The following is a 25,174-nucleotide window of genomic DNA, read 5'->3' on the forward strand; positions in this document are numbered from 1 at the left end:
CTTTGGTGTGAAAAGGCTAGGAGAGCTTTGGTGTGAAGTGGCTAATAAGACTTTGGTGTGAAATGGCTAGGAGGGCTTTAGTGTGAAAAGGCTAGGAAGGCTTTGGTGTGAAAAGGCTAGGAGAGCTTTGGTGTGAAGTGGCTAATAAGACTTTGGTGTGAAATGGCTAGGAGGGCTTTAGTGTGAAAAGACTAGGAAGGCTTTGGTGTGAAATGGCTAGGAGGGCTTTAGTGTGAAAAGGCTAGGAAGGCTTTGGTGTGAAAAGGCTAGGAGAGCTTTGGTGTGAAGTGGCTAATAAGACTTTGGTGTGAAATGGCTAGGAGGGCTTTAGTGTGAAAAGGCTAGGAAGGCTTTGGTGTGAAAAGGCTAGGAGAGCTTTGGTGTGAAGTGGCTAATAAGACTTTGGTGTGAAATGGCTAGGAGGGCTTTAGTGTGAAAAGGCTAGGAAGGCTTTGGTGTGAAAAGGCTAGGAGGGCTTTGGTGTGAAGTGGCCAATAAGACTTTGGTGTGAAATGGCTAGGAGGGCTTTAGTGTGAAAAGACTAGGAAGGCTTTGGTGTGAAATGGCTAGGAGGGCTTTAGTGTGAAAAGGCTAGGAAGGCTTTGGTGTGAAAAGGCTAGGAAAGGCTTTAGTGTGAAAAGGCTAGGAAAGGCTTTAGTGTGAAATGGCTAGGAGGGCTTTAGTGTGAAAAGGCTAGGAAGGCTTTGGTGTGAAAAGGCTAGGAAAGGCTTTGGTGTGAAGTGGCTAATAAGACTTTGGTGTGAAATGGCTAGGAGGGCTTTAGTGTGAAAAGGCTAGGAGGGCTTTAGTGTGAAAAGGCTAGGAAGGCTTTGGTGTGAAAAGGCTAGGAAGGCTTTGGTGTGAAAAGGCTAGGAAAAGCTTTAGTGTGAAAAGGCTAGGAAGACTTTGGTGTGAAATGGCTAGGAAGACTTTGGTGTGAAATGGCTAGGAGGGCTTTAGTGTGAAAAGGCTAGGAAGGTTTTGGTGTGAAAAGGCTAGGAAAGGCTTTAGTGTGAAAAGGCTAGGAAGGCTTTGGTGTGAAAAGGCTAGGAAAGGCTTTAGTGTGAAAAGGCTAGGAAGACTTTGGTGTGAAATGGCTAGGAAGACTTTGGTGTGAAATGGCTAGGAAGACTTTGGTGTGAAAGGGCTAGGAAAGGCTTTAGTGTGAAAAGGCTAGGAAGACTTTGGTGTGAAATGGCTAGGAAGACTTTGGTGTGAAATGGCTAGGAGGGCTTTTGTGTGAAATGGCTAGGAAAGGCTTTAGTGTGAAAAGGCTAGGAAGGCTTTGGTGTGAAAAGGCTAGGAAAGGCTTTAGTGTGAAAAGGCTAGGAAGACTTTGGTGTGAAAAGGCTAGGAAGACTTTGGTGTGAAATGGCTAGGAGGGCTTTAGTGTGAAATGGCTAGGAGGGCTTTTGTGTGAAAGGGCTAGGAAGGCTTTAGTGTGAAAAGGCTAGGATGACTTTTGTGTGAAATGGCTAGGAGGGCTTTTATGTGAAGTGGCTAGAAGGGCTTTTGTGTGAAAAGGTTAGGAAAGGGTTTAGTGTGAAAAGGCTAGGAAAGGCTTTAGTGTGAAAAGGCTAGTAAAGGCTTTAGTGTGAAAAGGCTAGGAAGACTTTTGTGTGAAATGGCTAGGAGGGCTTTTGTGTGAAGTGGCTAGAAGGGCTTTTGTTTGAAAGGGCTAGGAAGGTTTTAGTGTGAAAAGGCTAGGAATACTTTTGTGTGAAATGGCTAGGAGGGCTTTTGTATGAAGTGGCTAGGAAAGGCTTTAGTGAGTAAAGGCTAGGAAAGGCTTTAGTGTGAAAAGGCTAGGAAGGCTTTAGTGTGAAAAGGCTAGGAAGGCTTTAGTGTGAAAAGGCTAGTAAAGGCTTCAGTGTGAAAAGGCTAGGAAGACTTTTGTGTGAAATGGCTAGGAAGACTTTTGTGTGAAATGGCTAGGAGGGCTTTTGTGTGAAATGGCTAGTATGTGAGTGTATGAAATTGTAGGGCTTTGTCTAGTATTAGTGATATTTCTCATCTTCTCTTGAGCTACATGAACATACCTTGAAATTAACTCTGATTTTTTTTTTTTTTAAATGATAGAGGGCAGTATTTTGGAAAATCTTGCAAATGTGTTAGATTCAGATTGTTTACTCTAACACATAACTAAAGTTCCAGAACTCCCATTCCCACTCCTTGATCCTTCCCCCTCCTTATTTGGAAAGATTTTAAAAATTAATGGGAACGTTCATATGACTGAGCCTCTCTCCCCATCTGCCCCCTTACCTCTTCTGGTATCAGTATTTGCCATATTCCTCACCACTGAAAGGCCAGAGGACCCTTGAAGTATATATCTTGCTTTTGACTGGAACCACTGTTCATTTAGGCTGTTTATAAACTTCCCATGTACGGAACTCGTTCATTCTTTTGCTGGTTTAATGAGAGAAGAAGATTGTTAACTTGTTTATGTTGTATTGTCAAAATGATAGACTGTGCCATGGTGAACATGTTCAGTCCAATTTGATTTCCTTGAAATCTTGTCAGGGTAGATTCTGTCTTGTCAATTCTAGTCATGATAATAATTCAGTCTTGTTAAAGGATCTTTAAAGCCTCAAATTATTTTAGATTTTTGATGTTTCATACTTTTAGATATTTTTGAAATTTAATTTAAAACTTTTTAAAAATCTTTAATCTTTAATCTTGAATTGTAGGAGATTGTAATGTCAAATTGAACAGGTTTCTGTTATGTACACACTGTCATTTCAAATCAAACTATATCAAATTTGTCATGTATTGTGTATATTGAGTTGTGAAAAACTTTTTGTCAAGAGAGTGATTTAAATTCTGTCCAAGAATATGTGAAATTTTAATGTTAATGTGAAATTAGTAACTGTAATGTTTCAATTTTTCAATTTTATCTGTCAATGAAAATCAAAATGTTGTAGAGATATTTTAATTTAGTTTTAAAATTTTAGATAACTTTCTCAAAAAGTGTTGGCAGAATCAGTCTTGCAATCCAGTGCTTTCCATTACACTGAGAGAAACCCGAGCTCTCTGAAAAGGTGTCCAGCTGGGACTATAAATGTCCCAAGATATCCGATTCCTACTGTTTCTGTTCACGACATAAAGAAGGGATAAAGAACTGCTGTTAGTCATTTTAGAAGAAATGTGTAATACATTCTTGAGTATATTGTTGTTGGTATAGTTTTAGTTGTTAGTAGGGAGTTAGTGCCAATGTTGATTAGGGGAATTAAGGGATGATTAAAGTCATTATTTGTGGAATTCAGGATCAGGTAACCTAGCTTAGGGGATGTTTATACAGGGTTAAATCATATGACTTCAATTTAATTTAGTTTAATCTGCTCTTGGTTAAGTATTTCTAAAATTTCTCCATGATTGGGCAAAGGATTTTAACTGAAGTATGACTTTTTGAGATTAGATTTTAAAGACGTACTATGATACTGATGTACAGAAATGTATCTTGTGTAGTAATTGACAAAACTTAATCACTCTGAAGTTATATTAATTTTATGCAAGGAAACTTTGTAGTTCAGAAATTTTAGACATGATATGATAAGCCTCTGAAGCTTGTACAAAATATCAAGTCAGAACATTGGTGTTATATTGTAATAAACTTTATAACTCGCCAATTTCTTTTGATTTTAATGACACTTGAGATTTGAATTTACAATTTAAGTTGTTCACTATAAGATCATAATTTCTACGCTATTCTTTCCAGACAACTAAAGCCAAAAACTGTTGAATTAACAAAGTTTAATAAACTCTGATCTGCTTATGCTAAAGTCCCTAATGTTTAAATGCTAATATATTTAATGTCATAAACTGTTGATTAAACTCATTGAAACTTTAGTTAACTTACGTCCATGTTGAGTAAATGTGTAGTAACTTAGGGTAATCTAAAGCTAGAAGTTAGTACATTAATCTTCAAAGCAAATTATCAGAATTTATGTAAGTACTATAAGAAAAATCCTGAAAAATCAGTTTTTAGAGATTTTAATGTCTTGATATTTCATGTACTCAGCGTTTCAAATACCACCCCATTAAGCCACAATTTCATTTTTTGAAATTTAGTAAATTTTCGAGTTATGTTGAACGTTTTCATTATTTTCATATCGATGCGAAATACAGAAGACCTGGGCTGATTCGGTTGGAAAGTTTTGAGTTTCAATTAGTTAATTTAGATTTAATTAATAATTGGTGGAATTAACTTTAACCAAATGGTAGTTTGATTATCATTTTCTCTTAATATGGTACAATATACTTTTCAAATGTCTGCTTCTGCATTGATTTTAATGTAGATATTACCGTCATCTCTGAGTAACTTGAAGGGACAAGAAAAAAAGTCAGTTTGTCATTATGTGATACGAAAAACTTTTTGGAAAACTTTGTTGAAAACTTTTTGATCATTGGTTCATGACAGTCATCTCTGAGAGTGCACCACTTATGTTGCTGCCCTACCACTTAAAATTAAACTTTGGTATTGAATTTAGAAATTAATTAATGCAGGACAATGCATTCCTTGTACATCAGTCAACTTGTAACAAGCAATGAACGGATGGTTGGATGAAGTCTGGTGTAAGTGTTAAGAGAAGGATCTAGTCTATAGAAAGGAGTTATAGTCTCTTACTAGTTTTGTCTTTAGTGAAAATTAGTTTAATTGGTAGCAGATTTTAATAGATCTGTGTAAAGGTTATCTTAGTGAGACACCTAGATTAGTGTTTCTCTGGTTAAATCAAGGTTAGCAAGTGTCTGTACCTCAGGTTAACGCCAAAAATTTAATCTAGATTTTACTAAAGCATAGGAGATTGAGTTTAAATAATAAGATTGAGTTTAAATAATGTGACTGAGTTTAAGATTGAGATTAGGGTAAACTTTGTTCAGTAGGCAGCTCTGAAAATTCAAATTTCATGACAGACATCTGTTTCCTCACATAATTGGCCAAAGGGGAAGTTTCAAATCAAAGAGTTTTGAGAATAATCTAAATAATTCTGGGGCCTACATTCATTTCATACTTGAATCGTAGATTTCAAAGATTTTCATAATGAGTAATTATGTAAATATATGAAATAGCAAATCCACAGGTTAATCAATTGAAAGTAATTTCACTTGTTTTTGCATTAATTATAGATTAAATCTAAAGAATTTTTAAATAGCTTTATCATTTGCTTACTTTACCAGATTGGTATATCCTAATTGTTTTTATCTGTAGATTGTCCAAATTATAGTTATTTTATGAATCTTTTGATAATATGTTAATATTTTACGTGGCCACATTAAGATTAGGTGATAGGCAAGGTGTTGAGAGTTCAATATGCAGTTATAAAAATATTCTTTATTAATATATGAAGGACAAACTTAAGTTTTTTTTCAAACAATTCGTTTATAAGGGACAAGTTTCAGGCTTCTGCTTTGACCATAAGCAATGATATTTACAAATGATACCAAATGAATAAGATACTTTATAATTCTGATTGTTTTTCGAAAGTCTTTTAATAAATAAGATTATATTTTGATGAAAGAGTAAAGCCATTAGTTCATCCTATTGAAATATAGAAACACTTTGCAAGTCTTGGCCTTAATTCTGTTCTCAAATCGAGTTTCATTTGTCTTCAGTATTCATGATGGTCGAAATGAAAACCTTTTGGTTAGAAGCCAACTAGTTGAGCCATATCTAGGATAACTGTAGATCCTCCGCTATCCTTAACATTACGGATAATTTAACAGTTAAAGAGGAATTCTAACATACCCATAGATGTTTTTAACATTGTTAATAACCTTTCCAAACCATATAATGGCCTAACAATTCAGTTGCCTAAGTTTTAACTTTGATATTAATTTTATGATATCTGATAGACTCAAATTCAAAATTTATTTATTTCACATAATACGTTTTAAGATAATTAATTTTTCAAATCCTTAAAAAATCTACTGACTACTAAGATTGGAAATACGAAGTTTATAATGCCAAAGATATTTCATGAAAGGTAGACTGACTTCAAAGTAAGAGAGGATGATTCCAGATCATTCAAATTCTCCTTAAGCTTTTCAATAATTTGTTTTAGTCAGAAATGTTCAGGAGCATCTAATATCAATAGAATCTATTCAGGACTGGGCAGAGAGTGAGTGAGTGAGTGAGTGAGTGAGTGAGTGAGTGAGTGTGTGTGTGTACTATTTTTTTTATAAAGTAGGCCTACTGTTCGATTAGCAAGTGTGTGTATGATAGGAATAAGTACAAGACAATGTGACACTCAGGTAAAATCTCTGTTTTTAAGGGTTGTTTAGCTTATAGGTAGGCCTACTGGTAGTTTAAGGGTTGTTCAGCTTTGTAGGTAGACCTACTGTTAGTTTAAGGGTTGTTCAGCTTTGTAGGTAGGCCTACTGTTAGTTTAAGGGTTGTTCAGCTTTGTAGGTAGACCTACTGTTAGTTTAATGGTTGTTCAGCTTTGTAGGTAGGCCTACTGTTAGTTTAAGGATTATTCAGCTTTGTAGGTAGACCTACTGTTAGTTTGAGGGTATTAAGTTTTGTAGGTAGGCCTATTCTTAGTTTAAGGGTTGTTCGCTTTGTAGGTAGGCCTACTGTTAGTTTAAGGGTTGTTCATATTTGAGAATGTATTACACATGGAACTAAATTGACTTTTTGTGGTCCACGTGCAAGGTTAATGTGTACTTCGGTCCGATCTGCCTATCTGCTAGGAGGAGTAGTAAGGATAGTCAGGGCAGTGGTTTGCACGTGTCTTCTCCTTTACCCGACTCAATCCTGCACATGAAATGGGACGGATGAGAGATCCTTTGGGGCAGTTGTGGTTCCTGTCTGCTTTTGAGAGGGCAAAGGGATTCTGGAGTAATCGATCGTGGTGGAATTGTAATATAAGATTGATGAGGTCTCCACTCCCTCCATCCATGTTTCTATTTAATTATTGTTTCTAAACAAAAATTTAGATTTGAGAAAAAAAAAGTCCCCTTGTTCTGTCACTGCTTTAAGGTTTATCATTTAAGATGTCAAAATTAGAATACTATAACATTATCTTGAAAAATCCTCATACTATTCTTGGCGTATTTGATTCACAATCATTGCATTAATGTCTGTAAGATTTTTAATAAAATATTTCAAAAAGAGAAGGAAATGGAAAGCATTCAAGGGCCTGGTGACTTTGTTCATTCAAAAACTAAATGCCTAATTAGTCTTCTGTTACCAGGTGGGAAAGGGCGGGCCTTGGTGGGCTTTCCGTTTCCTTCTCTTTTTTTATTGAAAACTTAACTAATTTACACAATCATGACGCTTTTAATCTCAAATGTTCTAACTTCAAACTCATTCCAATGTTTAGAAAAATCAAAGATAACATATTACTTTAGTATCCCATTTTATGGGATCTGAAATTTTCGTTTTCTATGATTTTCTGTCGTTGGTTGAGTTTGTTAGAAAACGGGGTTAAAGAATTTGATATAGTTTGTCTTTGACTCTGTAGTGTATTCATATTTATACTTAATATTACTATTGAGTGTACTGAAACCTGTCCTATGTATGACAACCAATCTTCTACAATAAAAAATTGATTGAAATCTATTTGTTTTTCTTAATTAATTATTCATACTTGAAAATTAATACAAAATAATAATCGACTCTTAGTCGATTATGCTTAAACCCAGTTACGATTATGCTTAAACCCAGAGTTAAAGTACCTTATATATTTTAAAAACTTATTTTTGAGGCTAGAATGAATTATTATCACAAGACTTGGAGTTATCAGGAATGAATATACTTTGAGAATTGGACTGAACATGAATACCATAGAAAATAGTCTTCATTTTGATAATACTTTCATACCAAGACACTATATTTCCCTCATAATACCAGTGGAAGAGTGAACGAACTCTGTACATTGGAAGGGAATAAACCAGTCTTATAAATGAACACTTGTGGTTTACCATGGTTAAAACCAAGGTTTTATACTTCATGAGGTCTCTGGTCTTTCAGAGGAGAGAGAGAGAGAATGAAGGCATTTTACTGGTACCAGAAGAGGGAGGGGGACGACTGGGGAGAACACTCAGTCATATGAACGTTAGATTAAGGAGAACACTCCAGGTCACTGGAAATTTTTATATTTTTATTATCTTGTTCTATTTATTCTTTGTTTAATATGGTTGTGATGCTAATGAAAAATATATTTTATAGAAGTTTTTATTTACTTTATTCACAATTTTAGTTTCATAAATTATACATTGTAATAAATTTTACAAAATTAGTTAAAGTTTTACTGCTTTCCTATACATTATTACTGTATCTTCTATTTTACACATTACTACTGCATATTTTATACATTACTACTGTACGTTCAATTCATACATTACTATTGTATCTTCTGCTTATAAATTTCTACTGTATTATGTAATTTTGAAAAGAAATACATCTGTTTTAACAATGAAAAACACAGAAAAGACATTAGCCATGTAAAGTGCAAGAGACTTGCAATCGTAAAAGTAAAAGACATTATAGAAGACATAAAAAACATCCATGGCTTAGCCTTGAATGTCTTAAGATGTCTTCTATAATGTATTTTACTTTACGATTACAAATCTCTAGTACTTTACATGGCTAATGTCTTTTCTGCGTTTTTCATTGGTAAAACATGTATTTTCAGATCAAAATTACAAAATACAGTAGCAATTCATAAACAGAAGATACAGGAGTAATGTATAAAGAGAAGATACAGGAGTAATGTATAAACAGAAGATACAGTAATAATGCATAAATAGATACAATAGCAATATATAAATAGAAGTCAGAAACAATGCATTAGCAGGTAATACAATTGCAAAAAGAAAAAAAAAACCGATAGCAATTTACACAAGAAATATTATTCACCATTGATATGCAACTTTAGTATACATAAAGTACAATGGCTATATAATGACCACTAGCCTGACTATTAATTTTCCTGCATCTAAACCATCTTAGAATGACAACTGAAAGTGCAAATGAAAACAATTCAGATAATGTTGATTCTAAGCAATGTCTGCATGATTTGCTTGCCAACACAAGTTTCAAACAAGAGCGTTTTCTGAACTATAATTCTAGATTAATCACTTAAGTGTTTCAAGCAGCGATGTTTTTAGAAGCTACCTAATGTTGACATAGTTCAAACTAGCAAGAGGCGAACTCATTTGCCTCAGTTGCTACGCTTAAAGATCTTACTCAACTTTGAAAATTTCTTTAATTATTAAAGTTTATGATTATTGCCCGGCTAAGGAAACATTCTGAAAGCTGCCCTCTCCAATAAGATAAGGTTATTTCCTAAATCTAATCTAAATTCTTCAATCACCCAAATAATTTCTCTCAAACTTTCTCAAAGACTGCCTTTCTAGAATGAATCTATAAACTGTCCCCTTTTGTCTCATCAAAGGATATTCCTACATCAATCACTGTTAATTTAATTATATATAAAAAAGATTAATAAAAGTCATTTATAAATACCTATTCCTTAAAACTTGTCCCTGAACTTATCTTACAATCCTGTCCCGATACACATCTGCATCTGCTTTCCGATAATTCATATAGTCCCATTTAGATCATAAACTTAATTACACTCGAATGTTCTACCTAAATTCATCATACTAACATTCAGTAAATATGGCTTAACTATTTCACTTTTAGCTGATACATTTCTGTACTTTACCTTTTTACATACTTCATTAACACCATGACATGTCCCTTATCTATTCCCTCACACCACTTAACCCTTTATTTTTTAAATAGATTTTTAGTTTTATAGCTACACTTTCCTTCAACCCTTCAGGCAATATGTTCTTTGAGACTTGAGAACTAATAGAGTTGTTACATAGATATTCTTTCCTAGACCTTAAATCCAACAACTTTCCTTATAAATCTATAATTAATCTAATAGTTCTTAACATTTTGTATCTACCCATTCTCTTGTCTTATAACTCTACCATTAATTTATAAATCTGTCATAACTTCAAACCTTTTAAGAACTAAAGTCTTTAACAATTTGATCCCCAAATACCTAAATTGAAGCTTTATTCTTCCTTAAGTCTTTCAATCAAGTCACTTGACCTACATTACCTAACTATTGGTGTGAAGCAGATCACATGGCTAAGGTCATTACACGAAATATCAATGAAAACATTGCTTTAAATCAGTAAATTTCGAGCAAAAACAGTTTAGTCATTCTAAGGCTTACTATCCAAGACTAAAAACTCCAAGAACATCAAGTTTAGGACAATTTCTCAGCTATTTTGGACAAGGATCTTACGTGTGACTGCTGGAATGTTCCACAAAGGATGTTTCTTTTAGAAAATTCAATCAAATTTGTATTTAAAGTAACTTCTGAGAAGAAAACAAGTGGAGAATAATGGACAAAAATTATTTTCTTCAACAGAACGGAAACTTACTGAAAACCTGAATTGTATATTATCGAGAGAGAGAGAGAGAGAGAGAGAGAGAGAGAGAGAGAGAGAGAGAGAGAGAGAGAGAGAGAGAGAGAGAGAGAGAGAGAGATTTAATATGAAATTTTTATTGGGTCATATCAGTAATTCAACAAATCTCCATCAGATACCATTATGTCTACAGGATTTCAAAATGGCTTTGATAATTCAAAACAACTTTACCTTGATTCTCACTGGCTTACTGCATAAATATTAAAACCTATCAAATTAAGAAATTGCTCAATCTTAACGTTATATTAAGGACTGATGAAGATTTTAAACAGCAAAATTATAATGGAAAAACACTAAAGACAAATATACATGCAGAAACTTAGTCAATTTCTTAATGAATCAGATAGATGGATTTGACAGGATTCTCTTTAGCAATTATTTGAATAAAGATAGCTATGAGGGTGATGCCTGTACTACAGTGCAGGGATAGACAATACAAGCATAAACTAAGTAAGATTTTAGCCTATTATGAATAAACTTAACTTGGAATCCATCGACATCACGAACTCTGCAGACATTAGTTAGGCCAACTAAAAGTTACGGAATAGAATTGATAAAAGTAATATTACAGAAATAACCTAATCTAAAAATGAAAGAATCATTTAAACATTAAAATAAACTATTAACAAAATCTAAATGAAATGTTACGAAAGCAGAAGAATAATTAAAGAAATGGTTTGAAGTTACAGTTACAAGAATTTTGAAAAATGCAAATAATAGATTTTAGAAGTTGGAGTGTAAAGTACAAAGTTAATGACCCAGCAGTCCCACGTATTGATAATTTGTTTAAAATAGACATATAAATTCAGATAATATTACTCATTGACAACAGTCTATAACAGGAAATCCTTTCGAGGGCCAACTATATAATAGATTTTAGAAGTTGGAGTGTAAAGTACAAAGTTAATGACCCAGCAGTCACACGTATTGATAATTTGTTTAAAATAGACATATAAATTCACAGATAATATTACTCATTGACAACAGTCTATAACAGGAAATCCTTTCGAGGGCCAACTATGCACATGACTATGATCTCGAAGGACACCAAAGGTTTGGTAATTAATTATTGACAAGACTAAAGATAAAAAGTATTTTGCAGGTTATCCTAGTTTGCCAAAAATACCTTTGGGTTCCTACTCGGATATAAAACTTTGTAAAACAAAGTTGAAATTTCGAAATGAATCCTTCGTTAAAGATTCGTTGATTGAACTAGACTTCTTTGAAGACCTGACAGATTACTGCCACCTTCAGGGGAACTCCAATAATGCATCCTGAGGAGCTCTCGCCTTGTTGACAGCAGCAGCAGCAGTAGAGGGTCCAGTGAGACTTCCATATTCCTTCAAGATTTGCTCTCTTCTTGTCATGGGTTCTTTAATCCTGTGGAGAGAAAATTGAAATATCAGTTTGACATCTGGATGGATATTTTACTACACAGCAAAATTTTCTGGACACAAATACAGCCTGAAATTACATATTAAAAAACCAGGCTATATTATCAGTTCAGGACTTGCAAAGCTTGCTTACCAGAAAACATGAAATATGAGGTTTGGCTCAAGCTAAACTAAACAGAAGAAAGACAGAGATAATGAGAATGATATATACAATGGAAGATGGAATATCATTAGAGGGAGAAAGGATTGATGAGGTAGAACTATTTAATTATTTAAGAACTATGATCTCTAATACAGGATCCTTAGAATTTGAGTTCAACAAATTAAAAAAAAAAAATCATACAATGGCTAGGTTAAGTAAAATTTGGAAATCAAATAGCCTGAAATAAAAATCTGGCTATATATTAGTTGAGTAAGATCGGTGTTACTGTATGGACACGAGTCGTGGTATGACAATGAAACAATCTCCAACAGATTTTGTAGAATTGAGAACAAATCCCTTAGAGGGATATTGGGAAATAACTGGCAGAATTAGAATTGAAACTATAAGAGAGATTACTCGAGAGATCACTTCAGTGTTGCCACATATTCTTTTAAAATATCTGCATATTTACTGAAATAAAAATCCGAATAAATTTGTATATTGTAAAATTAATCTGTATAGGAAATCTGAGGATTTGGTAGGTTATATTTTAGCGCATGTTACTAGAAATAACACGTAACTTAGAGTATCCATATACCAAGGCACTTCCCCCAATTTGGGGGGTAGCCGACACCAACAATGAAACAAAACAAAAAGGGGGACCTCTACTCTCTATGTTCCTTCAGCCTAAACAGGGACTCAACCGAGTTCAGCTGGTACTGCTAGGGTTCCACAGCCCAACCTCCCACATTTCCACCACAGATGAAGCTTCATAATGCTGACTCCCCTACTGCTGCTACCTCCGCGGTCATCTAAGGCAACCGGAGGAAGCAGCAGGGCTTACTGGAACTGCGTCACAATCGCTCGCCATTCATTCCTATTTCTAGCACGCTCTCTTGCCTCTCTCACATCTATCCTCCTATCGCCCAGAGCTTTCTTCACACCATCCATCCACCCAAACCTTGGCCTTCCACTTGTACTTCTCCCATCAACTCTTGCATTCATCACCTTCTTTAGCAGACAACCACTTTCCATTCTCTCAAAATGGCCAAACCACCTCAACACGTTCATATCCACTCTAGCCGCTAACTCATTTCTTACACCCGTTCTCTCCCTCACCACTTCGTTCCTAACCCTATCTACTCGAGATACACCAGCCATACTCCTTAGACACTTCATCTCAAACACATTCAATTTCTGTCTCTCCATCACTTTCATTCCCCACAACTCCGATCCATACATCACAGTTGGTACAATCACTTTCTCATATAGAACTCTCTTTACATTCATGCCCAACCCTCTATTTTTTACTACTCCCTTAACTGCCCCCAACACTTTGCAACCTTCATTCACTCTCTGACGTACATCTGCTTCCACTCCACCATTTGCTGCAACAATAGACCCCAAGTACTTAAACTGATCCACCTCCTCAAGTAACTCTCCATTCAACATGACATTCAACTTTGCACCACCTTCCCTTCTCGTACATCTCATAACCTTACTCTTACCCACATTAACTCTCAACTTCCTTCTCTCACACACCTTTCCAAATTCTGTCACTAGTCGGTCATGCTTCTCTTCTGTGTCTGCTACCAGTACAGTATCATCCGCAAACAACAACTGATTTACCTCCCATTCATGGTCATTCTCGCCTACCAATTTTAATCCTCGTCCAAGCACTCGAGCATTCACCTCTCTCACCACTCCATCAACATACAAGTTAAACAACCACGGCGACATCACACATCCCTGTCTCAGCCCCTCTCTCACCGGAAACCAATCACTCACTTCATTTCCTATTCTAACACATGCTTTACTACCTTTGTAGAAACTTTTCACTGCTTGCAACAACCTTCCACCAACTCCATATAACCTCATCACATTCCACATTGCTTCCCTATCAACTCTATCATATGCTTTCTCCAGATCCATAAACGCAACATACACCTCCTTACCTTTTGCTAAATATTTCTCGCATATCTGCTTAACTGTAAAAATCTGATTCATACAACCCCTACCTCTTCTAAAACCACCCTGTACTTCCAAGAATGCATTCTCTGTTTTATCCTTAATCCTATTAATCAATACTCTACCATACACTTTTCCAACTACACTCAACAAACTAATACCTCTTGAATTACAACACTCATGCACGTCTCCCTTACCCTTATATAGTGGTACAATACATGCACAAACCCAATCTACTGGTACCATTGACAACACAAAACACATATTAAACAATCTCACCAACCATTCAAGGACAGTCACACCCCCTTCCTTCAACATCTCAGCTTTCACACCATCCATACCAGATGCTTTTCCTACTCTCGTTTCATCTAGTGCTCTCCTCACTTCATCTATTGTAATCTCTCTCTCATTCTCATCTCCCATCACTGGCACCTCAACACCTGGAACAGCAATTATATCTGCCTCCCTATTATCCTCAACATTCAGCAAACTTTCAAAGTATTCCGCCCACCTTTTCCTTGCCTCCTCTCCTTTTAACAACCTTCCATTTCCATCTTTCACTGTCTCTTCAATTCTTGCGCCAGCCTTCCTTACTCTCTTCACTTCTTAGAGTATATATATATAAATTAAAATTCTTGTTTTAATGGCAGATTTCAATTTAGGCTCTTTTTAAATGGCTTTCAATAGAAATGCATTGAAAAGAATCAATTTATGTTCCTGCTGACAACATTACATAAAATAGTTTTAGAAAGAAACAGTTTTATGTTTAGCGATATAATTGGTACAATCGTGACTATTTCTTTGCCCCGAGTTTTCCTCCTATCGAAATAACGTGTTCATTTTATTTATAATTATTTATGTCTTTAATGGGAGCCGATTGAAATAAAGGAATTCAGTTCTTTAAGACGAAAACATAATAATAATTGTTACGCAGATGTACTTTTGTATGCAAGAGATTGCTGGCTTTATAACAACCTGGCAGCTTGGGAAGAGAAAGGCCGATGTTTACACACCCAATAATAAAAATTTAGGATAATTTTATAAATAATTTTATTATGTTTTGAAGGATAAAAATTCTTTATGTACGATGTACATCATTTTTTAATTTTGAATGTTATATATAAAAAAAATCTTCTATAGATTTTAGTAATATATAGATATTAAGATCTTGAAATGAAGGAATAACTAAGACAAACTTTATACAAATTAATATCAAAGAATGTCACCATATACACAGTTATTATAATAAAGCAAATTAATAAGGATCAAATATCAATGACATTATATAGATACACCAATCTCCTTCAAAATATACACCAGAACTACAATAGTTAAAAGAACCCAGACATTCTCAGTCAAAATATACTATTCTTAGCAGAATTTCAGTAAAATACAGGTGACCGTAATTTATACCCTACTTAGTTATTATCTTTTACGGTTTGGTGACCGTAATATCACTCCTTTACGTCAATATATTTGACTTTAAAACGGTAAAAGACTGGCAACATCTGGTTCAGTATCTATAAGGTTTTCGATACAAATTTTTACGTGTATAGTCCGCTGGAAAGCCAAATCCTACCTCTCACAAACACATTGGAATCATAAATTACATATTTGATTTATTCTCAATTGTTAATGGCTATAGACATTTACTACTGGCTTTGTTTACTACTGGCTTTTTTCCCATCTTAAATATGACTCATGATTAAATTTTATATTTGCCCGGCATCTTTCGAAGTAAAAAGTATCCTGTTACTCTCACCTTGAATATAGTCACTGCAAAGGTTTCAGAATTTGCTCTTCAATGATGCAGTTAGAAGCTCTTCGTCCGTAACTTCCAGGTTAAAACACCACCTGTAAAATTCAAATTTAATCAGCTACATACAAAATTAAAAGTCACTAAACATTGATACATCTTACAGGCAATGCATAGGAAAATCGAGCATTATCGTTTGAGCTACCTTGGAAAATCCCTTATAGAATTCCTCCTATTCTATGTAGCCTACAATCTGTACAAAACAGCCATCGTAGACTAAGTTTAACTTTAATAGGAGTAATGTATATAACAAAATCAGATTTTACCCTTCCACTTCTTACATATGTTCATGACGTCAATATCTAAACTTAATATGTTTAACTTATTACTTCTCTTAAGTCAAATTATGATAAATAAACCGATTCTGTTTACAAATTCAATAAATTGAGCAGTGTTCAACCTAAAGACCAAATGGAAACCATCATCTAATTCTCACATTTAAAACAAGGGACATTTAGATCCTTTATCACCAGCATATTACAATCAGGGTTCATGAGCTGTCCAACTTCTAAAATCTCTAGGGAGAGAGAGAGAGAGAGAGAGAGAGAGAGAGAGAGAGAGAGAGAGAGAGAGAGAGAGAGAGAGAGAGAGAGAGAGGCGGTTACATGGGAGGGGTCATATATATACCAGGCATATGCCATATAACTACCTGTTCATAATTAGAACTTATCTACAAAATTCTTTCATCTTCAATCACAATATAGTAAAAGGACAGGCATTTTATATAGTCTATATTCAACGAAGATTCATAGATTCTTTCAAATGCAAAACACCTTTCCTAATGAAGAGGGAGGTAGAAGGTCGAATGTTAGTTTGGGCATTTAAACAATTGATTAGGAAATTAAGTTGTTAGGAACTATTCCACGCGTTGACGACTCTACAAAACCAGATGGCAGGTAGAGATTCCTTCCTTAAACAACAAATATTCACCTTATTTGCATCATTATGCTTATTTGAATTTGATTACCTTAATAATTTGCTTTAAATCCACCTGTACTTGAAACACACTGGCAAAAAAAAAAAAAAATCTAATCGAGTTGGGCTGGCTCTCAAAGTAATATCCAAATTAAACTTTGATTTCTCAACAAAGGTTTCCTTTGATACTAAATTTATATAACTTTATTCAAAATACTACCAATATCATAGTAGTTTTTCCTATCATGAAAATCAGAATGTCACTTAGTGGTGCGAGATGAAACGTCCTGACACTGAATTTCCAGATTCGCCAAATCAAGGCAAATATCAGTTGACAGAAAACCTGTCTACTTCTCCAATAGAATCCTGAAAGATGCCTGCACATTCCTTTACGAAATGCTTGCCTACATGTTTTGCTAATTAGATGAGTAATAAGTTACCAACACACAATATAAGGTATACTGTCCAAGGATAATCAATGCATTATTACTGGCTACATGTTAGGTCATTCAAATAAAACTTGGTCAAGTAAATGATAAGAGATATTGATCATTACACCATGTTATCGACTGTGCTCCAATATGGCATGCTTTCTTACCAATTATACTATTACTATTATCATTATTATTAGTACTTGCTAAGCTACAACCCTGGTTGGAGAAACAAGATGCCCAAAGGCTCCAATAGGGAAAATAGCCCAGTGAGGAAAAGGAAATAAGAAATTAGATAAATGACTTCAGTGTTTTTTATGCTTACATTGAGCTGACAAACTCATTCTCCATTATTGTCGGTATATTTAACTATTCTCATATCAAGACACACTTGAGAAAAGCCAAGGGAATCCTACCTGCACTAATACTAACTGTGTATGATTTATCAATTTATAATTAGTTTTACTTGCATTGAATTGTATTCATATAAGAAAAGACATCTCATGTACTTTGTCTGCATATTCGGCCATTCTGATTACAGAATGCCAGGTTGTTAAATACTCCAAAATAAGACAGCAAGTTTGACAAATGTGTTACAACCAGAGATAGAAAATACTCGATAGCGATTAATCTGCGCTGAATTAAAGCTAGAACAATTATGATGTGAACAATGATCCCTAAAGAGAGTTTTGTTGTACAGTACATCACACGGCCAACAAATCCTGTCAAAACTAAACGAGTTTTGTTATGGGAGCAGCCAAGATGCACAGAGTTCTATGGCTTTCTAAATGCCGTCCCAAAGATTGTATATTCTCCGTATTAACAAAAAGGACTTTTTTCAAGATTAAGCTCTTGACTAAAAAGAGTTCTATGATAGAGTAAACTTTATTACAGTATTAGAATTGACTGAGCATCGATATTGAAGGTACACTCGGACACACTATTCGATCATTTCTCCTGTTTTTGTTTTCTGAAGTTTGTAGTGTATATACAAAAGATCTAAATGTTAATATTCTGAAAATATTTCATTTTAGTTTCTTACTACTTCTCTTGCAGTTTATATCCTGTCCTCACTGGACTATTTTTCCTTGTAAGGACCCCTTGGGTTTATATCATCTTGCTTTTCCAACTGGCGATGTAACTTAGCTAGTAATAATAATAATAATAATAATAATAATAATAATAATAATAGGTTCTACAGAGATTACGAACCATATTATTTAGCAATGAAGCATAAGCTATGTACCTGGTCATTCCTAAGCCATTCTAATGTGGTGGCCTCAAGCTTGTTAGTTCCTTTGGTCTCTGCAACCTAACTATCCTTGTGAACTAAGTATGGGGTGTTTGAGGGAGCCTATAGGTCTACCTGCTGAGCCATCAGCAGTCATTGCCTGGCCCTCTTTGGTCTTAACTTGGAGAGGGGGCTTGGGAGCTGATCATATGTATACAGGGATCAGTCTCTAGAGCATTGTCCTGCTTGATAAGGCAATGTCAATGTCCCTTGTCTTTAAACCTTTAAATTCCCAATTGAATCAACAGCTGCTAAAGACAGACTACAATACGACATTGTTCCTTTGGGTCGTGGTGAGAAGGTCTCCCTATAAGGGGTGAGTGACACAAGAAACAAAGGGATTAAGATGAAGCAAAGCTTTGGGCTTTTAAATTAACACTTATGGCAACCACTGTTGGTTATTATAGTCTTATGATTATACGACTCCAATGAGTAACACTCCAAAATCAAACCATTGTTCTCTAGTCTTAGGTAGTGCCATAGCCTCTGTACCATGGCCTTGCACTGTCTTGGGTTAGAGTTCTCTTGCTTGAGGGTACACTCGGGCACACTATCTTATCTTATTTCTCTTCCTCTTGTTTTGCTAAATATTTTACAGTTTATTTTAATTGTTAATTAATTTTCTTATGGTTTCCTTATTCCGTTTCCTCACTGTGCTATTTTCCTTGTTAGAGCCTTAGGCTTGTAGCATTCTGCTTTTCCAGCTAGGGTTATAGCTTAACAAATAATAACAATAATAATAATAATAATAATCAAAATGAGTCTATTACTCTACGAATATGAGTAAACAAAGAAAAACTCGTAGAAGCTACAGTATTTGCCCATTTAAGATAAATTTTCCATTGCCTATATATTAAATACCAAAAAGAATTGACTACTATTAGTGCTAGAATATTTATCGATTCTAATATAATGAAAAGTCCCTTTAGTAAAATTTCTGTTTCAAGACTAACGGTTTAAGATAGATCGTAGACTGACGGCCTTTTCACCGAAGAAAATTCTATTAAATATTCAGATAATAAATTCATAAATTGCATCCAGATGAATCATATTATGTATATTAATCATAAAATATATAGAAAATTAAGAAAATATAGTAAAAATAAATGAGGAGGAGGAAAATAAGATATGGGGAAAATTAGTTCATTATCGGTGAAGAGACCACTTTGGTAACGGCCTTTTCGACGACGACAACTCTAAAAATAATTCAAATTTCGAATTCATAAACTGAATGCAGATGAATCATATTATGTAGATGAATAGTTAAATATAGAGAAAATAAATAAAATATGGTACAAGTTGCTACAATTAAGCTTTGAGGAAGAAAATGAGATATGGGGAAAATTGGGAGACCATTTATGTTACGGCCTTTTCCCCTGTGATAATTCCATTAACTTCAGCGTTTTTTAAAATTATAGATTGAATCAAGATGATTCAGATTCTATAGATGAATCACATTCTATAGATGAATCATATTCTATGGATGAATCATGAATTATATGAAAAATTAAGAAAATATATACAGTACAAGTTAGTGTGGAGAAATACAAGCTATATGGGGAGAGAGAGAGAGAGAGAGAGAGAGAGAGAGAGAGAGAGAGAGAGAGAGAGAGAGAGAGAGAGAGAGAGAGAGAATGCACAATACTTCCATTTCACTATACTGTAGATATAAGATATAATATATTCAACTAAATTACCGAGGTTCGAACCCCAGGATAGGTCTAATCATTATGAAATTATCATTAACTGTAGAGGCAGCTTATTTCTCGACCTTTCACTCGACCTTGACATTGACCTTTGACCTTGACATTTATTAATTGGCGTGGATTTTCATACACTCAAATATGAACCAAGTCTGAAGTCTCTGTGACAACGATTTCCAAACTTATGGCTGATTACGTGAATTAGACATTTTGTTTGACCGTGACCTTGACCTTTAACCTTGACCTTCCAAAATTTAATCAATTCCAGCTATTTACATAAGAGTTAATCCTGCAAGTTTCATTACTCTATGATTAAAATTGTGACCATGGTGTTCACAAACACACACACATACACAGTAAAACTTAACCTCCTTCCAACTTCGTTGGCGGAGGAAATTACGAACTCAACTGATGATCTGGGTAAAATTGTCATCAATATTCGAGTGTAAGAATTCATTTTTATTTGTCTTGCCTGCCAATATCAACGAAGTCTAATATAAAATTATCTTAGATTGTTTAAATGTCATTCATTCCTGACATTAATCAGAACTTTGTTTAATGTTTCAGTTGTATTTTTGGTTATTTTGATATGATTATACATACAGAGAGAGAGAGAGAGAGAGAGAGAGAGAGAGAGAGAGAGAGAGGAGAGAGAGAGAGAGAGAGAGAGAGAGAGAGATATTCCTAATACCAAATATATGATAAACACAAGAGAACCCTGATGATACTAAGTTAGCCATTTCTTCAATTTCTTAAACAAATGACAACTTGATTTATACTGAGCCTAAAATGCTAAGTCTACACAACACGAGAATTGTTGATATGACGTCATAAACCAGTCAGTATTGGCGCTGACATTAAAAGAACAAAAAATCATTCAATATGATATACTGTATTAAGATTTACAAATATAGAATATTTAATATCTCAACATTAAATTGTTTTAAAAACCCATTTCGTTATTGACCGTGTGTGTTATTCAAAAACAGACTCTGGGAAAAGATGGTATTATTTTGAAAGTACGTTGCTTTGAAATATACTCTTACCTTTATATACCGTTGGATTATGAATCTAGACTATATTTCCTGTCGTTTGGGCTCAGCCTAGCCATTCGCCAGCGCTCTCTATGAAATGCAAACAGTCTGGAAAAATGGAAAAATATATATTAGGATAGAGTACGAAACTGATAACATGTAGAATTTTCTATTGAATGATAACCCACTTAATATAAGTAGGGCAACTTATGATAGATTTGGCAGTTGTAACTGAGTACACAAAATTATTATTCAAACTCGCCGTTATTAAAGTGGATATATGAGAAATAAACCTTAAGGATCCTAGATCGTGCAGAAACTTTTTGTGTGGAGTGGGACCACACCAGAACATTAAATCAAGTAGGTTAAGTATTTAAGTGGGAAGACACTATTCGTTTGTAAGAACACTTAACAACCCGAGATTCTCCTGAATAAATAGGTCTTCAGTACTCTTACTAAACAAATATACTGATACATGTATAAATGAAATTGATGTACAATCAAATTCAAAAGTCTCCCGACATACATTGTCCGTGATCCCAACGCATTCTCTACTTAAGGTTGGTAATGGGTTGGGACTTGGTGAATGTGACTACAACGGGCAATAAGGCCAAGTCAAGATGCTTCTATACCACTTAATAACATAAAAGAAAGGACGGAAATCTGTGGAAGTCTGACTGTGAAGAAAATGGCAGATGGTCCCATAGACGAGGATGATATTTCTTTTTCATATAAAACTTGAACCAGAAATCATGTTATTTGCTTGGAAGGAAAAGTGGTGTGGCACAATTCAAGTTCATAAAAGGGAGAACTCGTAACTTTTATAAAGAATAGGGATATCACCCAACAGTCTAATATTACCCTTAAGTGGAAGATATTGGCAAGTTTCAGTACAGAATAAAATTGATAATCAATACGTTCTCTTATTCTAGTTTATTGAAATAAAGGGTATGAAAAGACACTTCTCAAGACATTAATATTTTCCTCAGAGAGAGAGAGAGAGAGAGAGAGAGAGAGAGAGAGAGAGAGAGAGAGAGAGAGAGAGAGAGAGAATTGCCATTGACCTTCGGTTGTATCTACGACCTGTTACGAACACAAGACTGGCGACACATTGCACTTATTTCATAACTTATTTCTCTACATATTTACGTAACTGACACCACAAGAGTAAATATTAACCTACTTTCTTTTGAAGAAATTTACATATTTTGAAATAATTTCCAGTACTCCCTTTTGATTGACCAACAAGCCACTTTGGTGGTTTTGGCTTTCTCTGGGAAGGTACAACTACCTCTATACCTTTATCAATCCAATCTGCAGGCCTATAAACATCCAGATTCTTAGGTACTCGATCGCAAAGAGGACCCTTGAAATTCAAATTACTGATTTTAATATTTATAACATTGATAGCGTTGAATGCTTCATCATGGTTATCAAATGATATCCATGAATCCTATTTGTCACCTTCAAGCCTCATTCTAATTTCCCTGATGTGACCATAACATTGAAATAATTTATATAGAACATCGTAATTGGTTTCAATGGGGATCTGAGTGACATGAAGGATTCGCAAATTCTCCATGTCACCCAAATTACTTTGCTTTTTAACATAAGTAGCATGGTCCTTTAGAGTTTCTAGGTCGTCAACAGAGGGGTTAGTTTTTTGAGTAGAAGCAAGCCGGGTTATCCACCTCTCATTGTAGGATTTCAGTCCCCCTATCCCATGTGGCCCAACACGAGAAGAGGCTTCAGCGGGGACCAGTCCTCTATTAGAGAGGGGCTACCTCTCTTAAGGTGGGCTTACACTGGTCAGTGGGGGTAGTTAGCCCCTCCCACCGACGACTCCAATGCCTAGCGTCACCCATTACCCGCAAATATGGGCGACTTAAAACCAGATCATTGGAGCCCGACTCTTAACAGACTTAGTCTGCACCCAATGGGGTCTGCCAGAGGGTGATGGCGTCTAAATTTGTACAGGTTGAGATGGCATGACATCTATCCCACCCTGCGCCAAATCCAAAGCAGCAGTCAAAACCTAAGTCGTACAAGCTAAAGTCGTCAACAAGTTCATGCCCAAGAGGAAGAGATGGGAGAAAATAAGAAGTAATCAAAAGAACGGAGAGAAAGTGCTGACTAATTTAGTTGGATCAACAGTTGGGCACCGAGGTCCAGTGGGGAAGTAGTTCCCATTGTTCATTAGAGCCCAACTGCTAGTCCCTAAGCCCCCCATCCTCATCAAGGCTTCAGCATCTGGAGGGGGGGGGCTGCTGGAGCGCGGGCGCGTGGGCGTGCTGGCGAGGGAACACGGCGCGTGGGCGAGGGAACGCGCGGGTGCACAAGCGATCACTGTAACTCAGGAGAAAGGCAAAGCGCAGGAGATCGATGGTGTCCTGGAGATCTGTGGCGCGTGGGCGAGCGATAGCGAGGCGGCGAGCTATAGCGCATCAGCGAACGCTGGCGCGTTGGCAAGCGATGGCGCGTAGAACGCGCAGACGAACGACCGCATGTAGGTGAGATGGCCGTAGGAGACCTATGTCGATCAAGGTCCAGGTGGTGCTGACAGGTAGGAGAGCGCTTGCGCGCAGGCTATAGATCGCGCGGGCGCTCAGGAGATCGCCGACGCGCTGGAGACCGCTGACGCGCAGGAGATCGCTGGCGCGTAGGATGTCGACGCGCAGACTGCTGCGCAGGATCAGGTGGCGCGACGTGCAAAGGCGAACGCTCGCGAACGGGCTCAGGATGAGAAGGCGCGTGTGCGCGCAGGAACTCTAGAAGTGCGCGCAGGAGACCGTGCGCGCTGCTGCGCAGGTGAAGGAGACCGAGCAGGAACGCGTGGGCGAGGAGGAGACAGGTCCTTGCCCGCGTTAAGATCCGGAGATCTAGGGCGCGTATCAGGAACTGGATGCGCAGGTGCACGCTGACGAGCAGGAGATCTTGTGCGCTCAGGAGACCGCTGGCGCGCTGGGCGCGCAACAAGAACAGGAGGTTGTTGACTGTCGACAGGAGAGCACTGGCGAGCAGGAGGGCACTGACAATCAGGAGAGCGCTGACGATCAGGAGAGCGCTGGCGAGCAGGAGAGCGTTGACGAGCAGGAGAGCGCTGGCGAGGTGAGTCAGGAGACTGCAAAGCTGGAGAGCGCTTACGCGGTACTACGCGTGAACGCGCAGGAGGGCGAGCAGGGGAACCCTGACGCACAAGGGAAGCCCCCACATCATGGGAAACATCCCTTTGCCCCGAAGGGACCGATGCCCGGCGGCTGACGAGGTCACAAGCCTGCTGCACATCTGCGCTGGAGGTGGAAGGTCTGGTAGGCGTAGGAGATCGCGAGCAATCACCGGAGAGGTCTAAGGACGTGGCTGCTACAGTCTGCTCCTGAAGAAGAGGATCCTCATCAGAGGACGGAGGAGGAGACGACTCGAAGAGGCGCCTCTTGATTCCCTTATAGGGAGACGGGAGGCCCCTGCGACAAAGAGGATGACGAGCCTTACGGCGAAGGCGGGCCACGAGGGAGGTCATCAGGATCGTCGGTCCTCCAAAGAGTAGTCTCAGTCAGTGCGCTCCCCCGAGGGGGAGGCGTACCCGCCGGAGAGACCGTGGGACCCACCTTCCCCTTCGAAGGATGTTCAGAAGGGGGAGGAGGGCCTTCAGCAACGTCCGCAACATCAGGCACAGCAGAGGTTTGACCAGACCTGTCGGTAGCCTCTGCCACCACGACGTCGACAATAGACAGAGGGTCTACCTCTGTTATTACCGGCGACTGCTTGACAGCGGCCCCCAACTGGATAAGGTCAAACAGGGCTTCCTTGGAGGGCAAGCCCTTAAGCCCCAAGGAAGCCCAAAGCTGAAAGAGATCATCGTTAGAGACAGAGTTATGGTCATCAACGTTAGAATCAAAATCCTCCCCCGGGGGAGGAGGGGGAGCCACCCCGCTATGGGAGGCGACGCCCTTTCCCGCACCTCGAGATCGGGAAACAGAACAAGGGTCTACGCTACCACTCGGCGGCCTCTCGTGGCCGAGTGGGAGCTT

The 25,174-nt window shown here is 36.9% G+C and overlaps 2 long non-coding RNA genes across 4 annotated transcripts in view; one reads left to right on the forward strand and one right to left on the reverse strand.

Annotated features, from left to right (window-relative positions):
- Positions 1-25,174, forward strand: part of LOC137638227 (uncharacterized) — a 433,485-nt gene that overhangs the window by 229,834 nt on the left and 178,477 nt on the right. The gene's annotated exons all lie outside the window — the stretch shown is intronic.
- The window catches only part of LOC137638228 (uncharacterized), an 89,954-nt gene continuing 76,104 nt past the window's right edge, over positions 11,325-25,174 (reverse strand). For both annotated transcript variants that reach the window (XR_011043928.1, XR_011043927.1), the window contains exons 2-4: positions 21,159-21,254; positions 15,719-15,810; positions 11,325-11,832 (exon numbers count right to left, since the gene is read on the reverse strand). This is a non-coding gene — a long non-coding RNA (uncharacterized lncRNA). The remainder of the gene's footprint in view (positions 11,833-15,718; positions 15,811-21,158; positions 21,255-25,174) is intronic.

The sequence above is a fragment of the Palaemon carinicauda genome, chromosome 3 (genome assembly GCF_036898095.1).
Source record: "Palaemon carinicauda isolate YSFRI2023 chromosome 3, ASM3689809v2, whole genome shotgun sequence".
NCBI classification, from domain to species: domain Eukaryota; kingdom Metazoa; phylum Arthropoda; class Malacostraca; order Decapoda; family Palaemonidae; genus Palaemon; species Palaemon carinicauda.